We start from the raw sequence: 25,896 nt of genomic DNA, 5'->3' as shown, positions 1-25,896 counted from the left end.
TAGTTAAGACCCAGGTAAAATATTTAAAGATAACAATTACAACAAACTTTACATGAAGCAATCTCCCCCCCCAGAAATTAAACAGCCTCAACTCTGGCTGAACTTTGTTAAATAAAATCAAAAATATATCTTTAGAATTATTTAATCAGCACGTCTTCAGCAATCTGTCCCATATATAATAGCCATAAAACAGTACACTTTTAAAAAAGTGTAGTTTTACTTTGGTGACTCTTGGGGGTGTATGGAGGGAAGAATCATAGAGTTACATGTTGTCAATCAGTGATGTTCATATCAAATTTGTTCAGTTTACAAGTTTTTTTTCGAAGGGACAGATCTGCAAACTTATCCTAGAATAATGGTTTCTGAAATTCGCACTGTATTTTTGGTTCTTGCCTCATTGTAAGTGAACGGATTTTGAAAATGGAATTTATTTAATAATTTTGTTGATGACTCTCCTGCAATGTGAGGGACCGAAGTTCAAATCCCTTATACATTTCAGGCAGAGGGGATAACTTAACCCAAATTTTCCCCATCCCAGTTGAGTGCCCTAACCACGGATGTAAAGCTTATGAGGGCAGTGGCAGTGTCACTACCACCACCAGCCACTGTGTGAATGGCACCTTAATTCCAGGGGGAAATATAATTTGGCTGAAGCTACTCAAATAGTTGTGTTGAATTTAAAAATAGTTGCAGTTCACCAAAAAATGCATTTTTCGATTAATTTATTATTTGCCAAACATTTGCCCATCTCTCATCAACGTTTATTTGATGCCATACAAATAATACTGAAAATAAAAAATTTAACGTATATGAGAAAAGTAATTTAATACCATTAATTTTTACCTTTGACTCGTTCATTTATCAAAATAGTTAAGAGTATGTTTCAAGAAGCAAAAGATTAAAAATTGAATGGAGAGCCCAGTGACGTTCTTAAGTAGATACTCTTTCCTTTGTTAAATTTGTGGATGAGAATTGTGATTTGTTAGTTTTATTTTATTTTCAAACCATTTTATTTGTTGAATTCTTCAGAACAGGAATGGGTTGTGATTAAAACAATTCCAAAATCTGTATGTTTATCAGTTCAGGAAACTCATATTTATAATCATTCCTGTCCTTTGCTACTTAATGTACTGGGTTTTAGACAAAGTCAAAAGGGTTTTATTCTATTCTGAAAAAAAATCAATAGAATCCAGATTCAAACAGCTACAAACTTAATTTTATGATAATTAGGCTGGGTTTGAAAGTGACTTGGAGTGTCTGAATGAGAGTAGAAACTAAAATTTGTTTTGCTTACATAGTAAGTTTACTGCTGAAATTTAGTGGGACTCTCTTGCAGCACAGGTATTATGTCCTCTGGGCATGAACCTCTAGTCAACAAGCAAGCTGCACTTGCTTTAGTTAAAGAAGTAGTCTTAAGAGGTAGCCCGATGTAGAGTGCATTATAGAAATCTAATCTAGAAATAACAAAGGGATGGAAAATTGGAGCAGGATCTGCATGTGAAAGCAATGGTGCCGTTTGCCTCACCAAATAAAGATGAAAAATGTATTCTAAATTACTTACATACTTCTAAATTACATACCTTTTGTAACAGATGGTAGTCACACTCATTAATCAAAGGTATTGACATTAGTAAATTCTTCTGTGTTTTCACATGTTGTATTATCCACACATTATCTTGTTGAGTTTTAGCTAGAAAGTTCTTATCCAGACCCCAATCTCTAGCAGATATTGGATAATCCATTATCCCAATGCTGCAGGATAGGTAGAGATGGAGACACAGAGCTGGTTTCATCAGCACACTGAAGGCATCTAATCTAAAATCTCCTTATTAACCCTCCCAGTGGCTTCGAATACACAGGGAAGGAGGGATAGGGGAGGAAGAGAGAGAACAGCCCCGACACAGACAAACAACTGTTCATCATAATGTGCTGTGAAGACACCCCAAAATTCTTCCACCTGCTCCTACTAGGGACTACAGGTATGTCAACAAGACTGCGTGAACAATGGTATCAAAGGTAGCTAACAGATATAATAAAACATACTGTATATGAACAACTTATTCTCATCAATTGCTAGGTGGATATCAACCAGGGCCATAAAAATATTTTCAGACTCATATCCAACTCTAAAACTGAGATCAAACAAATCAGAGGAGTCTGAAATTGCCAGAGTTCTTCTGCCACCATCCTTTTCCAGATGTGTGTGTGTGTGTGTATATATATATAATATATTATATATACATACACACACACACACACCACTTGGGTCCAACAGTTCTCATGAGTTTCTGAGTCAGCCTAGAACAGTGGTTCCCAAACTTTAACAACCTGTGAACCCCTTTCAATAAAATGTCAAGTCTCCTGAACCCCCTCCTAAAAATGAATATTTCTAGGTATTTTCTCCTTTACCCGAGTATAAATTATAAAAGCAGTGATCTTGGAAATATAAAATTTGTTTTTATGACATGCTTATTACACACTATTATTAATTATTATTTATCATTATGAAAATGGCAACATTCTTCCAGGATCTCACTTTCGTAGCTTGTATCACTTTGAATAAGCTGTTATAAGACAAGGCTCCTATGTTTCATCAAGGAGTATCAGATGTGAAACAGCATGACGATATTTAAGAAGCCAACTCAAAGAGTTCCTCCTACACAAGCATTCAGGGCTTGAGCAGTCCAGGCAAACAACGCACGTTATAACAAAGCTTAAACTTGTTCTTCATAATTATTTTAAACTCAATACTAGCTGCTTATTTAATTTTAAAAACAGCAAAAAAAATCCACTTCCCTTTCCATTTCTTATAAGAGTCTTGAAGTTTAAATCTCCTCAGCATGATACATATGCTTGCTTTGATCTGCTTAGCTCTTGGAAGTCCAGGGGCTCTGGGCTGCTGGCCCCATGCTGCCCGGGATCCCTAGGGACAGCTCTGTCTGCCATTAGGGAATTTTTCCCTGAGAACCCCCTGTAACATTTCATGAACCCCAGTTTGGGAACCACTGGCCTAGAAGACTCTTCACTGACGTCACCAAGAACTCTCAGCCTTAGTGACTCCATAGGTAGTGAAGAACCTGAAAAATTGAGACAAAGATTTTCCAGTGAAGCACAGCACTCTGTATACAGATAGTTTTACCCCATCAAGGCGTGAAACTGCTTCCCATTGTTTTACATCAACTTTGGGGACTTACATATAATATAAACAGACACTATAAAATGATGGGCACAGTCACAACTGCACAGGGGTCTCCATTCCGTAATTTGGAATAGTCATCATAAATTAAACAGTTTGAGCACCATGAAGAGAGGACTTTTGTGTATCCTATACCGCAGCTGGCATGGCCGCTCATGGTGAAATCTGAATAGAGGGAACACGCTGTTCTTTCTCAGGAAGGAATTCGTTAGGTTGGAAGTGGTAGTAGAGAGCTGTAGAGCTCTCATGAACACATGAAAAGTGGAGGAAGTATGATGGAGCATGACTCTCCTTTTGACTAACTCTATTCTGGGGTCCAGCTGATGTAAAGCGAGTAGAAAACATTTGGGCGATATCCCTTTAGTAACCAGAGGAATGGAATGTTGGATCAGAAATTGCCATTACAGTTGGTCTGAATAACAGAGAAGCAGTGGGACATGGAGGTCAGGAGGCAGCTGGGAGGCAGAGGTGCTTGGAGAGCATGAGAACCAACCGGAGGCCCCAAATCCCGGGAACAGGCAAGGCAGTGCATCCGGCCTGGAGAAGCTGAACGGCAGAGCCAAAGGGGAGTCTCACAGTTGGGATTGAGGGGAGGGGAGGTTGGAAATGTGCAGCAAAGACGGCCACCTTCCGAAGCACAGCTAACACAGCGCACCTGAGCAAAATGCCTCAGCTGTGTGCTCAAGGTGGCAAGAAGGCAAGTTAGTTAGTTATTATTACATATCTGTCACCAGCAGAATCTTCCAACTCCCATGAGCCCATGCAGAAGCCACAGCATCATGCCCGCCTACCTCTGCTCCAGGCAGCTGCCAGTGATTGGCCAAGGAAGGAGGCTGTAGTGTTGTCAGAGCCTCAAAAATTATCAGCAGTGCACTGAGACCTTCAGCACATAAGCCACCAGGCGCCTTTTGTCAAGTGCAATGCTTCATGCACTGACTGAAGATAGTCAGTGTCACCCTTGACTCAAAGGGCTCCACCTGAGTAGGGAGCTCAGACAGCTCGCAATACACAGCCAGAGATACACATCTAGGATTTGTACTAGAGTTGGGGCATAGCCCCTGAGATTACCTGAAGAGATTTAGCTAGGACCTCAAACACACACTACCAGTTTATATACATAGATTTTATGCATATTATAAAATCCCTAAGTAGGAACCCCAGTACATGCCCATTCATTTATCCCCATGCAATACATCAGTCCTCCTCCAACTCCCTCAATCTTCCTGTTTCTCATACCAGTTCTTTTCTTTCTCTCCTTCATCTCTACAGTAAATTCCCTCTCCACCACCAATTCCCCCATCCCCCAGAAAAAAAATCTATTAGTCATCCTTACCCCCAATCTTTCAATTCATTTATTACCCACTCTTCCAATCCATCAGTCCCAGTCCTTGCCACTTCTGCAATATCCTCCCACAGTTGTTGTTAGTAGTACCAAACATTTATGCTATGGTAGCAATCAAAGACCCCAAGACCTCTGTGCTGGACTAGACACTGTACAAACCTTGCCAGATGACAATCCCGGCCCCAGAGGGCTTACCATCTAAAAGTTCTCCTCCCTCCACACCTCCTTAGTTCTCCTAGTCCTCCACCCAGCCTTTCTCCTACCCTTAATCCCTTCCTACTTTTCTCCTCCTCCTGCAGATCATTGTTTTCCTTCTCACCTCATCTCCTTACTGAGAAGTCACAGTAACTCTTGCTTCTACTTCCTTTGCTTTCAGTGCTTCCTCCTCCAGTTGCTTCTAGACTGCTCATTAAAGAGGGAGGATCTGAGGGCACAGAGAGTACTGACTGGCTAGCAGCCAAAGGTGGGGAAGGAGTTTCATCTATCAACCAAACTAAGAAAGTAGGTAAGGGTGGGTGCTCAAAAAAAGCTGGAGGTTAGGCAACTATAGCTAGCAGTCACTCTGGTCAAATCATCCTCCCTACTCCATGAAGCTGACCTCAAGCACCACCACCTGTGACAGCAATATCCTTCAGAAGAGCTTATAAAAACCCCAACCCCTTGAAAGCAACATTACTCATTCTTCCAACTCTCACTTCCCATTCTCCAAGAGCCAAATCATTGATAATCTCCTGCAGCTGCCTTTGACTTTATCAGCATTATTGAGGCAGCTAATGCTGGCAAGTGTGGTGGGATAGGTAAAATACTCATCAGGCCCAGCTTCAGTCCCCCCGCCCCATCCTTTCCCTATATGTGACTTTCTACAGGGGAGCTACCATGAACACCAGGGAAATGCTGCAGAAACAGCAATCCCCACTTCTGAATGTCCCCTCCTTCCATCCACTTGCAGGCATCTGATAAATTTTCATCCTGTCTGCCCACAAAGACTGAAAACAGAGGTGTAATCCTGGACTCAAATCTAACACACCTCTAATTAAATTAACTAACATATCTGGGGTGAAGATTCCTTCTTAGTTAGTGTGTACTATCTGGGGTGAAGATTCCTTCTTAGTTAGTGTGTAGAGCCTATACAAACAGTGATTTCTAGAGAGGATTATGAATTTCATAACGTTATAAATGATAGGAAATAAAATTAAGCATTGAAATGATAGTACTGGAAACCCCAAGAACAGTAATCAGATAGAGACACTCATCCTTCTGTGAGAGGTTCCTAAACCGTTTTATAGTTTATCTCCCTAAAAATTGCTTGCTAAATCCTAAAATTAACATTTTTAAAATTATATTCAAGTGTTCTTGAGTATGACACAAATGTGAGGGAATTAAAGTCTTTATTGTAAGAATGGTGTGGCTGGGAAGTACATTTATATCTCGGGCAGGGCAACCTCTTTACATATTTTTTTCTCTTGCTTCATCAATTTTACTTTGTGCTCAGCAAACTAGAACTACTCAATGAAATAATAATTAATAAGCATTAAAATTTCAATAACCAATACCACGTTCTGTTTTAGCCAAGCCCTAAGTAGAAACTTTTTTTAATTTTATTTTAGCAGGAGCATGCAGCAACAACTAAAGCAGAGGTTGCCCAAGTGTTTCCTTCCAAAGGACTTTTTTCAGATCCTTCTTAAGCTTTCATCTTTCAAACCAAAATTTCTTAGGTTTGTGGTCTCTCCCATGGGGTACAAAATCTTTGAAGTTTTGAGCAAAAATGTTTTGGCCATTTTTGAGGGGCAAAACAGTGATTCCCCTCCCCCCCCCCGGCCGAAGTTAGCATTATAGTAGCAACAGAACCCCCAGTGTGGTAGGCACTGTCTTTATTAAAAAAGAAAAAAAATCTGACATAATTAAAAATGGCATTGCTAACTCTTTTTGAACAATCCTCGCACTGTTAGGACAGGAACTTGAAATTTGATAAGGAGGTAATGCCTAGGCTGCCTGTGTCTTCTGGAGGTCCAGTGATAATGTGTTTTGCTTTGGCTTACTTCATGGATGCTCACTAATTTTATTTTATTTTTTACTGACACCAAAGATCTATTATATCAACTATCTCTCAGTGCATGTGTGTACACCACACCCATTTTGTTGCATATGATATTGCATGAGGAATATGGAGTCTTCCTTCATTCTGTATAGTCTATTAAGTGTGCTTTTTCAAGCGATAGAGAAGACAAATGGTCCTCAGGTTAGGGTTCTAGCCTAGGTCTTAAGAGACCAGCATTCAGTTCCCTGCTCTGCTACATGTGCAACTCACTTAGACTCTCTGTGCTCAGCTCCTTATCTGTAAAATAGAGATAATTCCTACTTCACAGGGATGTTCTGAGGATCAATATACTGAAGATTGTGGAAACACTCAGAGATTATGGTAAAGGGGCTGCACACATATCTAAAATAGGAAAGAGCTCCATAATACACAAAAAATGTGCACTAGTACACAAATGCATGCAAAAGAAGGCAATATTAACATTGCCGCCTTGTTTTTGCAGGACACTGCTGTTTAGCAAATAGTTCCATTTCAAAAAATTTCTTAGTTTTATCAGTATTCCTTCTAAAACACTTAGGGATTCCACTCAAAAACTACATTAGAAGTGTAAAATGAATCATTCAAGTCAGGAAATACCAAATATAAGGTTGCATGTGTCTGATACAAATCCCATTGAATTAGGTGTGAATCAATCCACTGACTTCAGTAGGAACTGGATCTGACCTCACTTGCATAACAACACGCAAAATGGTTTTGCTCCCATATCAGGGGCATATTTCTTCATGGATGGTGGCAAGGACACAGAAACCTACTTCCTAAATTCAAGATATGCTCTTTATTCCAAATGTCTTCTATTAGTTTTCACTTTTGTCCTGGGCTTTATTTCCCAACCAATGACTTAGCTATGGTGTGACTTTAATTTCCTTATCACTTAATCTAGCTCAGTTTTCAAGGAGATGATACTTATCTTTGTAAAAGTGATCTGACATTTTTGGATGAAAGACAAGGGGTGAACTGTTGCTCCATTTAAAGCAATGGGTGTTTGGAAACTGATTTTAGTGGGGCCAGAATTTAACTCACAGTATTAAGTACATTAAGTATTTATAACAAACAAACATCCAAACATTCTAATACTGTGCCAGTTTCTCTTGGTATTATTATGGTTTTGATAAGTTGTTACAGTTTTCATTTTTAATTAGTCATTTTTAATAGTCAGGTAAAACCTTCTAAAATAAGTTTGCATGTTTGCCAGTAAAGATATATTTAAGCAAAAAACCCAAACAACGATATAACATAGATGCTGGGAAATATCAACAAGCAACTTTCAGCATGGTGTAAAAATGCTAAAATAATTTCCTTGACTTTTCTTTTTCTCCTGAAGAGCTCAAACCTAGCAATACTATTTAAAATACATATGCTTTTAAACAATTTAACAACTGATATACAAATTAAAAGTATCCTATTACAAATACAGAACTGGACAAAGTATGCACAAACATACTTTTTTGCTATATGTCAAAGATGAATAGAATAACTAATAAACAAATATTATACTGCCAGCTAAATACATTATGGTAATATTATATGATCATACAGAAAATGTAAGGTATTTTAGGTACAGAAATTGTACACTACATTTTGATACGGGAACACAAAGCTACTTCTCCATCTATTTCTGGTATGTAGTAGAAGAATTTTCCTCTATATTATTCTATAAAATACAAATGTCTACCCTATAAAATACACACTAAGAAACTGAAACTCTTTTTTTCACCTTCTAAATCCAGAATATCCAGTTAAATAAAACTTTGTTAAGTAAATACATATGTATGTCAATGTAATCATGGTTTGAGCACTGCCAATGATTTTCTAACTTTTTTTAGTGCACAAGGATTATAAAAAACCAAGAGAAATTACAAGAAAGCAATCAAAAAGTGTCATAGGATTGCTAAACTTAAAAAAAAAATTAAATACTCATTAATATCTTTTTGGAGCTTTGCTTTTACATAGCATCCTAGTTATAATCATGGCACTTTTTATCTCATCAACATTTTGTTTCTGGAATCAAAAGTTGTCAAATTGTTATCATTCCTGGCCTTTGGTCCTACAAAGTGAGGAGGGAAAGTTTCTACTTAATGGTGGCTTCAGGAAGAAAAACATCTGTTAAATCAAAAGCATATTGTTATCAGAGTAGGGCAACAAGGGAGACTGTAGATTATCTGGTAGGCTAACAGTCCAAATCAATTGTAATTTCTACAAAGTTCCTAACAATTAAGCATGGGATTGAGAAGGGAGAGATTTCAGATGCTGATTTTAAAATAATTAAAATACTAAAAAGAAAGGGATGAAATCTCCAGGGGTTTCCCACTCGGAGAATTTCAGCTTTTTAAAAAAATCAAATGTTCAATATTTACTCTAAAATAAGTGTAAAGTGAAAGTTTAATAAGAGATGTATTAATAACGTCTGCTCAGACACACGTTTTTCGACTGTTTGTCCCGTCTACTCATCGGCGTGTCCTAAATTACATGATAACGTAAATTAGCAAGTGGTGCAGAACGGTTTGAGTTTCCTGGGAATCAGCTAAATGACAGGGAAAATGAGACTAAGCTGTAACTACGGGTGGGAAACGTATTTTGTTCGAGGGGAGACAAGGAAAGAGCCTTTCAACCACGATTTCTTCTTTATTCTCGTGTTTCGTATTTCGACAGCGTTTTATTTTAAATCCCCCGCACTACTTAACTGCCTGACCCGGAGCACACGGGATCCCCCCCTTCCACGATGGGAGGAAAGACACGCCAGGGAGCAGCAGCCTCAGCCAGCGCACTAGCAAGCAGCGGCAGTTGTGCTGAGCCCTTGTGCGTGGACCATGTGCGGAGCTGGGGGGCAGGGCGGGATGGCACCCCTCGAGCGGTCCCCTAGCACTCAATAGCATCGCACGAGCCCTCGGCGAACAAAAACCTCGCAGAGCCCCTGCAGGGCGCGCACCGCCGCAAGGAGTCGGGGGGGGGGGGGTGGACACCTCGCCCGCTCCCTCTTCCCCCGGCACCCACCGCCTGCGCAGGCAGGATGCGCGCAGCGCAGCTCGGGCGGGCGGGTAGGGGGATCCCGCGCCCCCCGCCCCAGCGAGGAGAGCAGGGGGGAGGGGAAGGGAAGAGAGAAAGTTGTTGTGGGCGGGCGGGGGGAGAGCTGTGCAGCCGGAGCGCGGCAGGGGGGAGGGGGCGAGGCCGGTGATTGGGCGGCGCTCGGAAGCACTTTGTTTTTTATGCTAATGAGGGCGGAGCGGGGCTTGTGGATATTTACGTTGAGGCGGGAGCCGCCGCCCTTCATTCACCCACATGGCCCGCGAGCCCGGCCGCCAGCGGCGGACCTGCCTTCGCGCCACTTCACCCCACCCCCCTGCTGCGTCCCGCGCTGGGTGTGGGGGCGGCGGGCGGCCCCGCGAAAGGAGCGGGGCGCCGGGCCTGGGGCGGGGGGAAGATGGTGGCGGCCGTTGACGGGTGAGTGTCGCGCCTGGCGCTGACGGGGAACCTGTTGTGCGCGGCGCCGGGGGTAGCAGGGCGCATGGCAGCCGCGGCGCCGCCCGAGCTCTCGCACGGGGCGGGAGGGGCCGGGATGAGGGAGATTTGAAAAGCGTGTGCGCCGCGCTCTGCTGCCGCGCCTCCCCCAGTTCCCCGCCGGCGGCGGCCGCGCAGCCCCGAGCGGGCCGGGATCCAGCCGAGGAGGCCTGGCCGGGAAAGTTTGTACCGCGGCCCGGCAGGCGCGGGGGAGAGCGGGCGGCCGGGGAACAAAGCAGCACGTGGGGCAGGGGCCGCGGCGGCCCTGCTCGCCACCCACGCCATGCCGGGACAGCGGGGCGAGCTGGCGAGGCCGCGGATTGGGCGCGCTGGGCGGTCCTGGGGAGGGGGCAGCGCGGCGGGCTCCGAGCGCCTCCGGGCCGGGCCCCTCCGCATGGGCTTTTGTTCGCAGGAGGGGCGGGGGCGGCGGGCTCTGCTATCCCGGGCGGGCGGCGGGGGGGGCGGTGCGGGGGGACCGGGTCTCTCCTGCCCGGGCGGGATGCGGGCTCCGGGAGCCACGCGCTGCAGCCGTTCCAGCCGCTCGCTCGGTTAATTACGAAATCGGCGGCAGCTGCGGGGCCTCGGCGGCGCCATGTTGCCGGGGAGGGGAGGCGGGCGGGGGACATGGCGGCGGCGGCTGCGTGCTGGGGCCGATTGTTCCCTGCTAGGCCCCGAGCCGCGTGTGGGGTAGTGGCGGCCCCACGAGCCGCGGTCTCCTTCGCCCGCTTCCCTTCTCCCGCCCCCCGGCCCCAGAGAGCGGGCACCCGGCCCGTGTGGGCAGGCTGGGCCCGGAGCAGGCGGGGGCGTCCCGCCGTAGCCGGGCTATGACCTCCCCACTGCCGCCGGCAGCGCCCCCTGGTGCGCGCGGGGGGTACAACAGCTCTGTGTTCACCGAGCACGTGCTGCGGGGTGCGGGCCCGGCCCGGGGGGCTGCAGCACATGGCGCCGGGGCTCCGCGCCAGCCGGGCGCACCTGCCCTAGCACCAGGGATCTACAGAGACACCCCAGTGCTGCGCGCGCTTCCCTGTCGCCATTGTCCCGCGTGGAAAGGCCAAAACGGTGATGGTCAGTCTGCTGCAGCCTTACTCGATGTCTCTGGCGGTGGGAGCGGGAGAGAACCTCTTTTTGCATTTAAACACGTTGGGAACAGGCGGGGCAGTCGTATACTGGGATCGATGGGCACGGGATAAAATCGCAGATGTATTTTAAGAAGAGAATGCTTACTATCTCTTTATCCTGAAGGTAGGGATTGGAAGGAAAGCATTTTCAATTAAGTTTTGTGGCTTTGTTTACAATTTCTACGAAAAGCAAATGCATTTTGATGTTCATATCTTTGCAGTATCAGTGCATGCAGCAAAAAACATTGGAAGGCATTGGATGTTGCAGCAGAACTTGCATGGAGCTATCAACATTTGTAGTTAAAGGGGGTAAGTTGTCAAATTGCATGCTGCCCGTAGTTTGTAATATCTTTGAAATGTTTGTGACTATCCTCAGTTATTTAAGAGTATAATAAATTACATTATGAGCCAGAAGATGGGTTTACAAGACATCTACAATTCAGATGGTAGTCTTTGGAGTCCGTTGTCTGATAAAAGGAAGAAAACTAGCTTAATTTCAAGGGTTTGGATGTTTTATTTACTGTATTGCCTCCAGATTACATAAAAACTATTTATTGTGTTTTTCACTTGCTGCTCTACTGCTTATCTGTCTAATGACAGAGTAAATCAGCCAACCTGAGGCTACTCCAATAATCCCTCTTTACATTTTTAACTGATGCCACTTCAGTATTCAGTTCAACAAATAATAGAACTATTAAATTTTGGTTACCATGCACAACTTTCATCACAACTTGAAGAACAAAATGGCCTACAGACTTTTAACATGATAGGTAATGAGTCTTCATACTGATATGAAGACTATTGTGAATTAATTATGATAAGTATTTAAAGTCAGAAAGCATGCTTAAGTACCACTCTCATTGAGCTGGAATAGCCTTTTAAAATCTGACCTGATTACTTTAGGAACTATTGCCGGTTGAGACATGGCTGTGTTTGAGCAGCCTCTAGTACTGTACTGTTAACAGATTATAATGGATATCTACTTTTTATTTGTATTAGTAGCTCTGGCTATATAATAGATAATTCTCAGGTGTAATACTGATTACTACTGTCTAATCTCAAAGTCAAGATTTAAAACCACTAGGAAATCAATTCCTTTGAATTGAACATCAAATAGTACATTATAATTTCTTGTGCTTTGCATATTTGCTGTATTCACTGTTTGAATACAGTTATCGCAGAGACGTCCACTGAATTCCTAAATTTGTTCTGTTTATGATGGCAGGCAAATGTTTAATTTTCTCCTGTTAATTTAACACTTAAAAATTCAAAGTAATTTCATAGTGTGTTTAAGTTCTTTATATAAATTTGATGGAATTGATGAAACTGGTGGGAGAGTGGGAAAGAGCAAAAATTTATTGGTATTTCTTTTACTCTGTCACCATCCCCCCCCCGTTGTTTGTTTTGAACTCACTTGTTGGTCTGTAGTTTGGATTGATTCCTCTTTTTGTACTATGCTGAGCACTCGAATTCATTTGCTTTTAGGCTAGTTGGTGCTGTCTTATTGCATATGAGACTTATTCAAAGTCTGATCAAAGCATTCATTTTGTTCTCCTCTTTCAGCAGGTGCAAATTAGACAACTTATCTTGGGGAGCTACGGAAGATCTAGTCATGTCAGAGTAATGTCAAAGTGCTTACAGTGCAGGTAGTGATATAAGAACCTACTGCAGTGAAGGCACTTGTAGCATTATATTGACAAGTGCCACTGGAGATCTTGCAGAACTACAGAAATTTTCAAGGTACAATGTGGTATTAAGTGCTTTTTGTTCTAAGGTGCATCTAGTGCAGATAGTGAAGTAGATTAGCATCTACTGCCCTAAGTGCTCCTTCTGGCATAAGAAGTTATATCTTCATCCAGTCACTCAGGCTGTTTAAGAATGTAGCTGTTCCAATAGCTGCTCTGCAGTCCTCTGTTAGTTTTGCATAGTTGCACTACAAGAAGAATGTAGTTGTGCAAATCTATGCAAAACTGATGGTGGCCTGTTATTGTCTACATCAAGAAAGTGAATGTTTTTTACTGCTTGTTTATGTATTTTGGTGATCTTGCTTTCATAGCAGTTCCTTCAGTTTAGTAAATATGACAGCTCCTGTAGTACTAAAGTGCTTATAGTGCAGGTAGTGTTCAGTAATCTACTGCATTATGAGCACTTAAAGTACTGCTAGCTGTAGAACTACAACTTCAGCATGCCTTCCTATCAGACTAACTTGTTTTGTTTAATTGAACACTGTTCTCTGGTTAGTTTTGCAGGTTTGCATCCAGCTGTATGATACTCTGCTGTGCAAATCCATGCAAAACTGACTGTGGCAGTGACAAGTCAGTGAATAAGTGAGGAAAGTTGTACCCCTTTCTACACAGGTTGGGATCAGTTGCAATGCTGTGTGTGCCTGTAGTATTGCACTTGTCCCGGCCTGTTGAGGTTGGTGGGGACAGAGGCTGCAACATCTTCAGTAGTTTGATTATTTTAGGAAGTTATACTGCATTTTTCCAGAAAATCTGAATACCTAATAACTTGTTTTCTGAACTCTTCCATGTAAACTAATGTATGGCTGGACATCATATGCCACAAACATTTCTGTATTTGTAAATTGTCATCTTGTATGTTTACTAAATTAATGTTCAATAACAGAGTCTCGTTGTTTTCTTTTGTGGGTTCCTCCTGTTGTATTGAGTGCCTGCTTACAAAACAGTTAATCCTCAGTAGCCATGCTAAAGGGCAATGGGTCAAAAAGCTTTTAGTTTTCAAAGATCTTTCATGCAAACTTTACTTAGCCTAGCCTGAGTCTGTAGCTGACACTAAAATTGCATAAAGAAGTCTACATTTTATCTTAGATTTTTAGTTCACTTCTAAAATCGTCATATTTTTAAGTGCTTAAACCTCTGTTCTAAATTGGCATTATTACAAATATGTAATTCTAACTTAAAATTCCATCCAAAAATCCATCAGAGGTTCCAGAATTCCAAGCTTACATCTGAAAGGCTAAATCTGACCTTCATTCATACTCTGGAATAGTCTTTTTGTATGATCATACAACAAATGCAATGTATTATACACCTTTCTATAACCTTACATTCATGTGTAGTATCTCATTTCTGTGAATGTGTGTCTCAATCACATAAATACTAAGTAAAACATTAATACAGTGTGTTACGTATGTAAAAGAATAACGAAAGTGCAGCATACCTAGGCCATCTAAATTACCTTTGTAATTAAATGCTTTATATCCTTTTGAATCCCATCTCAGAAAGATGATTGGGTGAAAAAGTATATGGTAGCTGTCTAATTGAAATAGACACGTTCTCTCTAAGGTAGGTAAGTCTGTCAATAGATTGACCCATTACATTTTTCCCTAAATTTAAGTATCAGCTTCAAAACAGGGTTATCAAAGGTTTAAAGGTACTAGAATAAAGCCAATTTGTATTCCAGTGTAAATACTTGTCATGTATGGCTATTATTTCAGTTTGAAACTTTTCTGTTGAGGTCAAGAATCTGTAGGAAGTGGCTTTTTTCACTTTGATCAAAAATAACAATTTAAATTTTTACACACTACCAATCCCTCCTCTTCTCTTAAAAAAATAATGCACAGATCAAGCCTAAAAAATTACATACTGAAATACGAATATCTTGGATAGTGTTAAATATAGTATTACTGCAGCTATAATACATTTTGAAACTCAGTTTAGTGTTTTTTCTGTATCTCTATAGTTAACATTGCTATAAACCTTCTATCTCTCTGCACTGTTTTATGTATTAAATATCCAACTGTTGTAGGCTGAATTAAAAGAAAACCCCCCAAAACTGGAACACTTGGGGCACATAAAAGACTTACCGAATTCTTCAGTGACTTTGGAATTGGGAAGAAATATTGCAGGGAATGTTTGTATGTAACTCAGTAGGATCACTTAAAATGCCCATGTGTAATTTGCAAAAATGTGTTCTGTTTTTGAGTCTGAAGTGCGACTACAATTGGTATTTGAAGGAGCAAAACTTGTACCGGTGGAGTCGTAAATTATCTGTATGTAGCGTTTGTTGGGGAGCCCCGACCCTTAATTTGTTGGCGTAAAAGGAAGTGGTCTGCTACTCATGCTTTCTGAAGTGTGTAGAATTGTAATTCAAGAATTAGTAGTTTAGATAAATAGACAAGAGCACAAGATTCTGTGATCTAGGAAGCAACCACTTTACCTTGATAAACGTCCCTCCCTCAAACCAGAGAGATTACTAGTTCTAACTGATGATCCCAAAATAGACTGTTAATGTAACTGGTATGGAAATTAGAATCCATTCATTTGCTTTTTTGCAATAAAGCATAAAACAAATTTGTAAGCCATAATTATTCAAATTATGGAGAAAATGTGATTACAGCATATGTGTTCTCTTAAACACATAGGCAAATTGTGCCCTTAGTCACAGAGCAGTTTGTCTATATTAATTTTCTAATATCAGTTAATTTTATTTCAAATATATTTTCAACTTGAGTTCTGTTTAATTATATAATTTACATCTACATCAGATATTTTAATTCATGTTTTTTTTAAATGTGCTACTAATCAATATTCTTCTGCCTACTGGCACATGCTAAAAGGTTTGCATGGTTGCCGTACAGTGACAATACTTGATTCATTGTCAACTGTAGGACTGCCTGTAATTGGGAGGCAATTTTAAAAGTTTAGATTTTCATTTGGTGTTAGATGGCATAAAAACTTGCTTGTTTTTCAAGACACCTTTTGCAGTCTCAGAAATGTTTAGTCAGAAAAACAATTAAGTAGACAAGGTGTGTGAGGTAGTAGAGCTTGAAAGCTTGTCTATGTGGCTCGAAAACTTGTCTCTCACCACACCACAACCTCAAGTTGGTTCAGTAAAAGATATTACCTCACGCACTTTGTCTCACTACAATCCTGGAACCAACATGGCTATAACTACGCTGCATACGACAATGTAAGATTAAGAAGTCAGTTGTAATCTTGCCTAATGCCCCCAATATGCTTTAAAAACTTCACAGCCCACCTGTGCCACAACAACTGTTTCTGCATATAAAAAACAGGGCTGGCCTTAGAGGATAGCAAGCAGGACAATGAAGCCCAAGGGGTTGCCACATAGCTATGCTGCTCAGATTTCGGCTTCAGGCCCGTGTGGTGGGACTTTAGCTTTCTGCCTTGGGCCTCAGTAAGTCTAGTGCTGGCTCTGCTTGGTGGACCCCCTGAAACCTGCTCGCAGCCCACCAAGGGGCCTCGGACCCCTAGTTGAGAACTTCTGTTGGCTTGCAGTGAGGGAAGGTGGGGGACTGAAGCAGGAGGTGGCTTCTGTTCAGCTGACGCACAAAATCACCAGCTAAATTGGTCCTCAGTGCCTTCAGAGCAGAGGGTTAAAGGCCCAGAAAACTATCGTTTTTGTTTTTTAAATAAATTGATATCTTGGAGACCTACCAAAATACATCCTAAGGTGCTTCTATTGATGCAGTAAGTTCATGGGAGGACTTGGCCTCTAGTTGCTATGCATGCAACATAGGGCACAGGTTTGGTTCTTTAAAAAAATAAATATTGCTAATTTGCTACAAAAACACGGTCATACAAATAGTAATACCTAGGGGCCCTAGTCAGACCAGGACCTCATTGTGATAATGCAAACTCACTGTAAATGAAATACATGTTCTCAAATGCACTGTTGTTAAATAACACATAGATAAATGAAACCATGCACACAGGCTTTAACTTCTAGGGTGAATGTAGTGCTCAATATGTATTTTCAGTTTCTGTTAGCCTCTACAGGTTTTCGTGATAGCTGTATGTATATGTGTATGTATATGTGTATGTATATGTGTGTATATATATATATAGGGGGGCAAAACTGAAAATACAAGTTGCCCAGTTTTTGATATTAATCATTTCCACTCATGCAATGGAAGTACAATTGTAATAAGTGAAGTAAGAACTGACTTAATTCTAAAAAAAAAAAAGATGACGTGATTTTTTTTTATCAACTTTTAAAGAAGTGAAGTACCTTTGATTGAAAATGAAAGGTAAGATAAAGGAATGTTATTAAATTAATATCTTTAAAGACCCTTTTTTGGTTTCTACAGTTCATGTTTAGTGTGAATTTACTATTGATGTAGAGAAACTGTTGAAAGCTAAGTCTTTTAGGACTAAATTGGTATTCTGGTCACCCATAGTTGTCTCCAGTGCTTCTATAGCAAACTTGCTGATTTATAAGTAAGCTCTTAACTACCAACTGTGGAAACTACCTTGCGAACTCAGCCTATCATCTGAAAGTATGCTGGAAAAATTTTGCAGTTCTTACTAACTTTTTTGTGTGTGTATAAATCTGAAAATCCAGCTCACTTCTGTAGCTGTGGTTTTGCAATGCTATCAGCGATAAAAAAGTACCAAAGCAACTTTCAAAAGGGTAAGTAGATATGATTGGTAGGTAGCAGACTCATGAGTAAGAGAGTGCAACCTCCATAGGCAGTTAATGCTATAGAAACTTCCTCTATACAACATCTCAAAAGTCCTTTCGGTGCCTTTTACTATTGAGATCATCTTCCTGCCTCAAAATATAGAAATACTCTCACACTTGTTTTTTCATAAAGGTCCAACAGTTCAGACTGGCTTGCTAGTTTGTGCTTTCGTTTTGGAACTGTTGTAATATATTTAATAACATCTACTTCTCAGAGATAAGAATAACGCTTCAGTTCCAAGGTTCCTGCTCAACAATGGAAGTTGCTCCCCCTCCATCCCACCCCATCACTTTATTGTTTCTGCTGGATTCAACATAGATTGTTCATAGTTCCAGAACTTTTTGTTATATAATACTTTACTTTAAACTGGATTCAGGCCATGGCTTAATGTATATCTGATACCACAGTCACACAATATTAAGTCTGGGTAAGCAATAATGCATAGTACTCATGTTGACTACTACTTAGATGTGATTTCTGTATTGTCTGCTCTTAAATTTTTCAAGGATGTGGGTGAGAGCACAGCACTTACGCAATGTCAATGGGATGCCTGCACAAAGATGAAGGATATAATGCAGCTATTACATGTCTTACTATCACTGGACTACCACTGCCATTTGTTTCTTCTTTCATCTTCCTTAACCTCTTCAATGCAGCAATTCCTAATTTCTTGTAGTGAGCTTTTCTTCAAGTATCCTACCCTGTTGCTTCAATAAAATGATTAACAATCATAGTCAATATTGACTCCACTGTTCTCTAGGCATCAGAATCAATAGCGCAATGGGGTTGAAGATGAAAGATGGGGTTGAAGTGTTTCTGTACCTTTGATTGTCAGGCTGAAAAATCACATTGCTCACGATTACCTTACACTTGGTGTCTTTAGCCATGATGGCTCTCAGGTTTTAGAAAGATTTTAGATCTTTGTGCAAAATCTGAGAATGTGTTGCAGGCTATGTAAATCAAGCGAGCTGAGTTTTAAGCCCCTCTACTAAAACATCTGGTACTTGCCACTGTCAATACTTGACTATAAGAACCAGACGAGTGGAATCATCATCGGGAACAAAACTCAAAAGATAATTGTCATTCAGGGTGGTCAGTATGTTGCAGGATATGAGCATGTGACAGGAACAAATTCCATAATAATGTTATCTGTAGAGCTGTCAAGCATTTAAAAATATTAAGTGTGATTCACCTTCCTGTGCAGCATGGGGCCTGGGTCACTTGCTGGAAGATTCTCTGCACCTTGAAGTCTTTAAACCATGATTTGAGGACTTCAATGGCTCAGACATAGGTTCGATACAGGAGTGGGTGAGAGAGATTCTGTGGCCTCCGTTGTGCAGGGGGTCAGACTAGATGATCATAATGGTCCCTTCTGACCTTAAAGTCTGATTCTATGATAATCACACTGTTAAATAATACCATTTAAATACTTGTTTTCTACATTTCAAATATATTGATTTCTATTACAACACAGTGTACAGTGCTCACTATTTATTACAAATATTTACACGTTAATTTTTTCAATTCACCTAATAAAAGTACTGTACTGCAATCGCTTTATCATGAAAGTTAAACTTACAAATGTAGAATTGTGTATAAAAAATAACTGCATTCAAAAATAAAACAATGTAAAATTTTAGAGCCTACAAGTCCACTCAGTCCTATTTCTTGCTCAGCCAATCACTCAAACAAGTTTGTTTACATTTACAGGAGGTAATGCTGCCTGCTTCTTGTTCACAATGTTATCTGAAAATGAGAACAGGCATTCATATAGCACTGTTGTAGCCAGCATTGCAATATATTTTACATGCCAGATGTAAAGATTCGTATGTCCGTCCCTTCATGCTCAAATCACGATTCCGGAGGACGGGCTGATGACAGTTCGGCTCAATAACAACCCAAGGCAGCGTGGACCAATACATGTTCATTTTCATCATCTGAGTCAGATGCTACCAGCAGAAAGTTGATTTTCTTTTGGGGGGTTTCGGGTTCTGTGGTTTCCGCATCAGAGGGTTGCTCTTCTAAGACTTCTGAAAGCATGCTCCACACCTCGTCCCTCTCAGATTTTGGAAGGCACTTCAGATTCTTAAACCCTGGGTTGAGTGCTGTAGCTATCTTTAGAAATTTCACGTTGGTACTTTTGCGTTTCGTCAAATCTGCTGTGAAAGTGTTCTTAAAATGAACATGTACTGGGTCATCATCCATGACTGCTATAACATGAAATGCGGGTAAAACTGAACAGGAGGCATACATTTCTCCCCCAAGGAGTTCAGTCACAAATTTAATTAATACATTTTTATTTTTTTTATGATTGTCATCAGCATAAAAGCATGTCCTCTGGAGTGGTGACCGAAGCATGAAGGGGCATACGAAAGTTTAGCATATCTAGCACGTAAATACTGGCATGTAAATGCAGTGCCAGCTACAAAAGGCCTATACGAATGCCTGTTCTCACTTTCAGGTGACGTAAATAAGTGCAGCATTATCTCCTGTAAATGTAAGCAAACTTATTTGTCTTAGCGATTGGCTGAACAAGAAGTAGGACTGAGTGGACTTGTAGGCTCTAAAGTTTTGTATTCTGTTTGAGTGCAGTTATGCATCGACATTTGTAAGTTACACTTTCATGCTAAAGATTGCACTACAGTACTTGTATGAGGTGAATTGAAAAATACTATAATTTTTACAGTGCAAATATTTAATAATATAAAATGAGCAGTCCACACTTTTTGTGTTGTAATAGAAATCAGTATATTTGAAAATGTAGAAAAACACAAATTTAATAAATTTCAATTGGTTTTGTTTAACTGTGATTAAAACTAATTAATTTTTAATCACTTAATTTGAGTTAATTGTGTGAGTTAATGGGCTGTCGATTAATCAGTTATCAGGTTACTTGTGTATAATTTCTAGTAACTGAGCATGTGTGGGCTTTCTTCAACGTGATTACTTGAAAGATCTTGGAAACTGACTTGTATTTCACAAGATAGCTTGTATAATTCTCAGGTTTTTTTTTAAAAACTCTTGCACTGGGCTTTTAATCAAATTAGAATTGGCTTAATAACTGGTAGTTTTAAATCCAGAAATAATCTTATCATGTCTGCTTAATGACATAGTTGTATGATCAAGAAATCAGCAAAATTCATGTAGTTCTAAAATAATCTGTGATGTCTAGGAATCACATCCTAGCACAAATTAGTTGTCCAGATTTAGAACACCTAAATATTGATCTTGGGATGCATGGCAGATTTTCTGTTGTATAGGACTATAGAATGGAAATAGTTGAGTTTATATTGCAGTAGGACTGTGGAGCCCCATTGTGTTAATAGTTGATAGGGATGAGCATCTATAGCATTTATACTGTAGTCACCTACCACAGTATAAATAACTTCACCACTGAGTTACATAGTGCATATTCTATTACTTGCTATAACACTCCCCTAAGTTTGGCGAAATTTTTTCTAAAGTTGTGGCTCTCAACCCTTCCAGGCTACTGTACCCCTTCAGGAGTCTGATTTGTCTTGTGTACCCTCCTCCCCCAAGTTACACCTTAATTAAAAACTGCTTGCTTACAAAATCAGAAATAAAAAGACAAAACTGTCACAGCATGATTATGGAAAAATTGCTTTCTCATTTTTACCATCTAATTAAAAAATATATCAATTGGAATATAAATATTATATTTACATTTCAGTATATATGTAAGCAGAGTCAGGATGAGCTCTACCCTGACATCTGGTGGTGAATTATGGCGAGTGTGGAAAAGAACTCCAGGGGCTGATCTTGTTTGCATAGGCACACCCACTCGCCTGGCATGAAACAACAGCAACTGAAAGTGGTTACTTCGGCTGGTGTGGGATCCCCAGTTTCTCTGTTAATGGGGCAGGGAGAATAAAGTTTTGTTACCCTGATTCTGTGACTCAAGGCCAGTGGAACTGTTGTATGACAGAAGGACTCACCATTACCTAAGTAGCACTTGCTTGACAAGGGGCGTGGGTTACAAAACCTAGTGAATTGAGAGAGGTTGGGGGCAGGTATTTGTACCTGGTGGTGTGGGCACCTTTTGTGAGCCTGAAACACCAATTGCACCTCCTTCTCTCTCCACTGTTGAATGTCAGAGCTAACTTTGATTCCATTAGGAATCTAGTTACAGGCTGCTGAGCTCAGTTCACTTTGGGCCAATAATGCACTAGCACTGGGGCTCCCCTACTAAGAGCTGAAATCACAAAAGAGCTAAAGTTACTAAGAGCTGAGATCACTGAGGCTGTGTTAACTGGGGGGGAGCCTGAAGCTATATTGCTAAGCGGCTGGCGGAGCAGTTTGCGGGGACAGCTGGAGGAGCAGCTAGCAGAGCGGAGCCTTGTGGGGATGGTTGGAGCGGAGCAGAGCGGAGTGGCTGGAGGAGCAGCTAGCAGAGCAGAGCCTTGCGGGGGACGGTTAGAGTGGCCCAAGGACGGTTGAAATGGAGCCGAGCCGAGTGGCTCACAGGTCGGTGAGTGGAGCAGAGCAGCTAGCAGAGCAGAACAGTTCGTGGGATGGCAGGAGTGGCTCACGGGACAGCTGGTGGAGTGGAGCGGCTCGTGGTGAAGGCTGCAGCGGAACCCCACGGATAGGCGGCCGGTCGGCCTTGGATCATGTAAGGTGCCCCTTAACACCCTGCGTGCCCCTCCCCCTTTGAACTCTGGGGCTGCACTGACCAGGGACAGAGACTTTGGGGGGTTGTTGGACTTTTGGGATTTTGGTGATTCTTGGGTTGCTGGTTTCAAGAACCAACGGGAAAGGACACGGCCCAATTTGCTGGGGTGGGTCTTCGCTCATGGTTTGGTCTATGAACTCTAGTTGTGGTATTTTCCCAATTTACTATGTCGTTTACCTCATGTTGTTAAACATTTTCTGCTACACCGAGGCTCTGTGCTTGCGAGAGGGGAAGTATTGCCTCTTCGAGGCGCCCAGGGGTGTGTGTAAGATTTTCCCAGGTCACTGGGTGGGGGCTCGAGCTGGTTCTGTGTCACGCTGTTGGGAAGGGACCCCTATGTACTGAACCCGGCCCTTGCTGCTATCAACTTGGCCTGGCAGAAGAGTTACATATAGTATATAGAGTAGTATAAATAAGTCTTGACATTTCTAGTTTGTACTGACTTTGCTAGTGCATTTTATGTAGCCTGTTGTAAAATTAGGCAAATATCTAGATGAGTTTAATTATCCCCTGGAAGACCTCTGTGTAACCCCAGGGCATACCTACTCCTGTTGAGAACCACTGTTCTAAGGCTTTGCAGCCGCTAGTTTTACTTAGCTTGCTATCTGTTTTTACTAAAACAGCCAGGAAAAAAAAAGAAGCCACTTCTTGCTTTAAAAGTGGCTTTCACTTTTAAATAAGTTCTGTTCTTTCCACTTAAATCAGTAATGAAATGTAAAATTTTACTAAAATGATCAGTTAAGTATTTAATACGTTGTAACTTCTAGCTGGCTTTTTTTTAAATGATTTTTTTGTTGAAACCACTGGCACTGAATTTTGTTTTTGCCGATAGGCGCTTTCCACATTCCAGTTTCACTGCGTGCCATGTATGTGCTCCTGCCACCTATTAGTGGCTTGAGTGCTGAGCACCCTCCCCTTTTTTTTTTTTTTTTTTTTTTTTTTTTTTTTTTTGGTGGGTGCTTGAGCCCCAGAGCACCCATGGAGTTGGCACCTATGTTAGACATCTAGTAGTTTCAATCTGTTGAATATGGTCCTTACTATCCCATGTTGACTCTAACACCTAACAATCTGTTTCTTAATGAAGAAACAACACAAACCAATGTTCTTTGAAGTATTTCCTTTGTTAAACTATCAGCAGATTCTGACTATGGTTCATTGGATACAAGGTTCTAGATGTGCACCCATCAGTCCCACCAAGAAGTTAAGAGAAGTACTGGACTCGGTGCTTATGAGAATTACAGAGTTGTCATTATTTCCAGGTTCAGTAATTGCCTCAGCTAACATTAGAATTGTACTGTTGCTGATTGTTTCCCTGGTAGGCTTACACCATTGCTCTTTACATTTGTGCAGTGGGTTCTCTGGTCATCCTGTAGTGGGGGCAGTTTTGCCCTGAGTTCATACGCTTTAGTCAAGAACTGTCCCAACAGCTCCTTCGTGCAGCTCCTTCAAGCAGTAAGGAAATTCTAAGACAGGTTAGTTCTTTGAGTTCTTCTTCGAGTGCTTGCTCATATCCATTCCATTAGGTGTGTGCGCGCCGCGTGCACGATCGTCGGAAGATTTTTACCCTAGCAACACCGGCGGGTCGGCTGTGGAGCCCCCTAGAGTGGCGCCTTCATGGCGCTGAATATATACCCCAGCCGACCCGGCGCCCCCTCAGTTCCTTCTTACCGCCCCTGACGGTCGTTGGAACTGTGGAGCGCTGCTTAGCTGTTCTCCACTTTCCCTAGCTTATCTTGTTGTATCATAGTTGTAGTTATAGTTATAGTCTTAGAGTTTGTTGTAAGTTAGTTAAGTAGTTTTAAAGTTGTTCTAAATAGTCCAGGGGATTAAGGGGGTCGTCTCCCCCCTTTCTCCCCCGGCCGCGGGGCCGGGCTCATGCCCAACGCTCCCGGCTTCAAGCTGTGCGCCTCCTGCGCTAAACCTATGCCCACGAGCGACCCGCATGAATCCTGTCTGAAGTGCCTGGGGGAGTCACACCAGACAGACAAGTGTAAAATCTGTAAGGCCTTTCGTCCGAGAACCAAGAAGGAGCGGGACTTTCGGCTCAGGCAACTTCTGATGGAGGCGGCTCTTAGCCCGGACGCTCCTTCCACGAGCAAGGCCCCGGCACCTAGCACCTCGGTGCGCAGTGCCCCGGCGGCACCGGTTGCGACGACCACGCGAGTGGCGTCAGACAAGCCTCCCCGGCACCGGACCTCGTCGGCACCGCAGACACAGCAAGTGCCTCGGCGCCGGTCCTTATCCCCAGGGCATAAAAAAGCCCATAAGACGGGGACATCAGTGCCGAAGACGCCAGCTCCCCCAGTGTCGGGGGTAGAGCCGCGTCCACCGGTGGAGCAACGAAAACAGGTGCCTCCGGCACCGTCGACTCCGGCGCCGAGGCCGTTGAGTCCGGTGCAAATAGCGTCTCCCCCCAGGCCGGCGGTGATACAGTGCCTCCCGTCGACTCCAGAGACCTTCGCGGCGGCGAGAGACTTAATAGCTCTCACGGAGCCGGCACCGCCTCAACCACCGGCACCGACTGCACCGTTGACTCGCCCGGTCCAGTCGAGGGGGAAACCTGCCTTGATGCGCCCGCCATCACAAGGGCTGGAACCTCGGCACCGGTCCAGGTCCCGAAGCAGGTCCCCACGCCGCTCGCAGTCCCGGCACCGAATATCGTCTCGGCACCGGTCGTACTCGCGGCCAAGATCTTCTTCGCGGCACCGCTCTTCGTCTCGGCACCGACATGATCGTCGGCACCGATCAACGTCGAGACGTAGTTCTCGGCACCGCTACGGTCGGCGCTCGACGTCGAGGGGTCGCTCCCGGCACCGGGCATACTCCAGGTCCTCGTCGAGGTCCAGATCCGACTCCCGGCACCGACGAGGTCATCGGCACCGGTCGCGGTCCCGGCACCGATCGCCGGCACCGCGTAGAGATAGATCATCTCCGGACCGGCACCGTGCGGCACCGCAGCCCACCGGGATGGTTTCATCTCTCTCGGCACCGCCATGGCCGTCTAGATCGGTGTCTCGCTCCTCGGAGGACCTGTCGAGATCGGCATACCCCCCTCAAGGGCACGCCGATGAACAAAATTTCGGCCACTGGCAAGAGATGGCAGAGGACCACTCTCATGGACCATCTCACTGGTCGTTTTGGACCCCGTGGGCATACCACCAAGAGCAAGGGGCTCCAATACCATCGACCTCTCGCTCGGGTCACTCGGTTAGAAGGGCCCCAGAATCCACCATCTCTCGGCCTCCGCCAGGAGGCATGGAGGCTTCGGTGTCCACGCCACCCGACACCAGGGACCCAAGTGCAGGTGATGCCCCGGCCCAAGAGCAAGGGGATCAGGACCCCCCCTTGGATCCGGTACCACCGGAGGCATCCTCTTCCTCCTCTCCGGACGAGGCAGTGGCGGGCACTTCATGTACGGGTCCCCCTCCGATAGATCTTCGGGCTCACCAGGATCTCCTGCGTAGGATGGCCCGTAATATGGACCTGCAGGCGGAGGAGATAGT

At 42.9% G+C, this 25,896-nt stretch overlaps 1 long non-coding RNA gene across 1 annotated transcript; it reads left to right on the top strand.

Moving 5' to 3' along the window:
• The first annotated feature begins 9,800 nt into the window (after window positions 1-9,800).
• Window positions 9,801-13,874, top strand: LOC135980829 (uncharacterized). Its single transcript, XR_010597732.1, has 2 exons — window positions 9,801-10,074; window positions 11,471-13,874. It is a non-coding gene; the product is annotated as an uncharacterized LOC135980829 (long non-coding RNA).
• The last annotated feature ends 12,022 nt before the right edge of the window (window positions 13,875-25,896 follow it).

This window comes from Chrysemys picta, chromosome 1 (assembly GCF_011386835.1).
Source record: "Chrysemys picta bellii isolate R12L10 chromosome 1, ASM1138683v2, whole genome shotgun sequence".
NCBI classification, from domain to species: Eukaryota; Metazoa; Chordata; order Testudines; family Emydidae; genus Chrysemys; species Chrysemys picta.
This window is presented reverse-complemented; position numbering and strand designations above follow the sequence as displayed.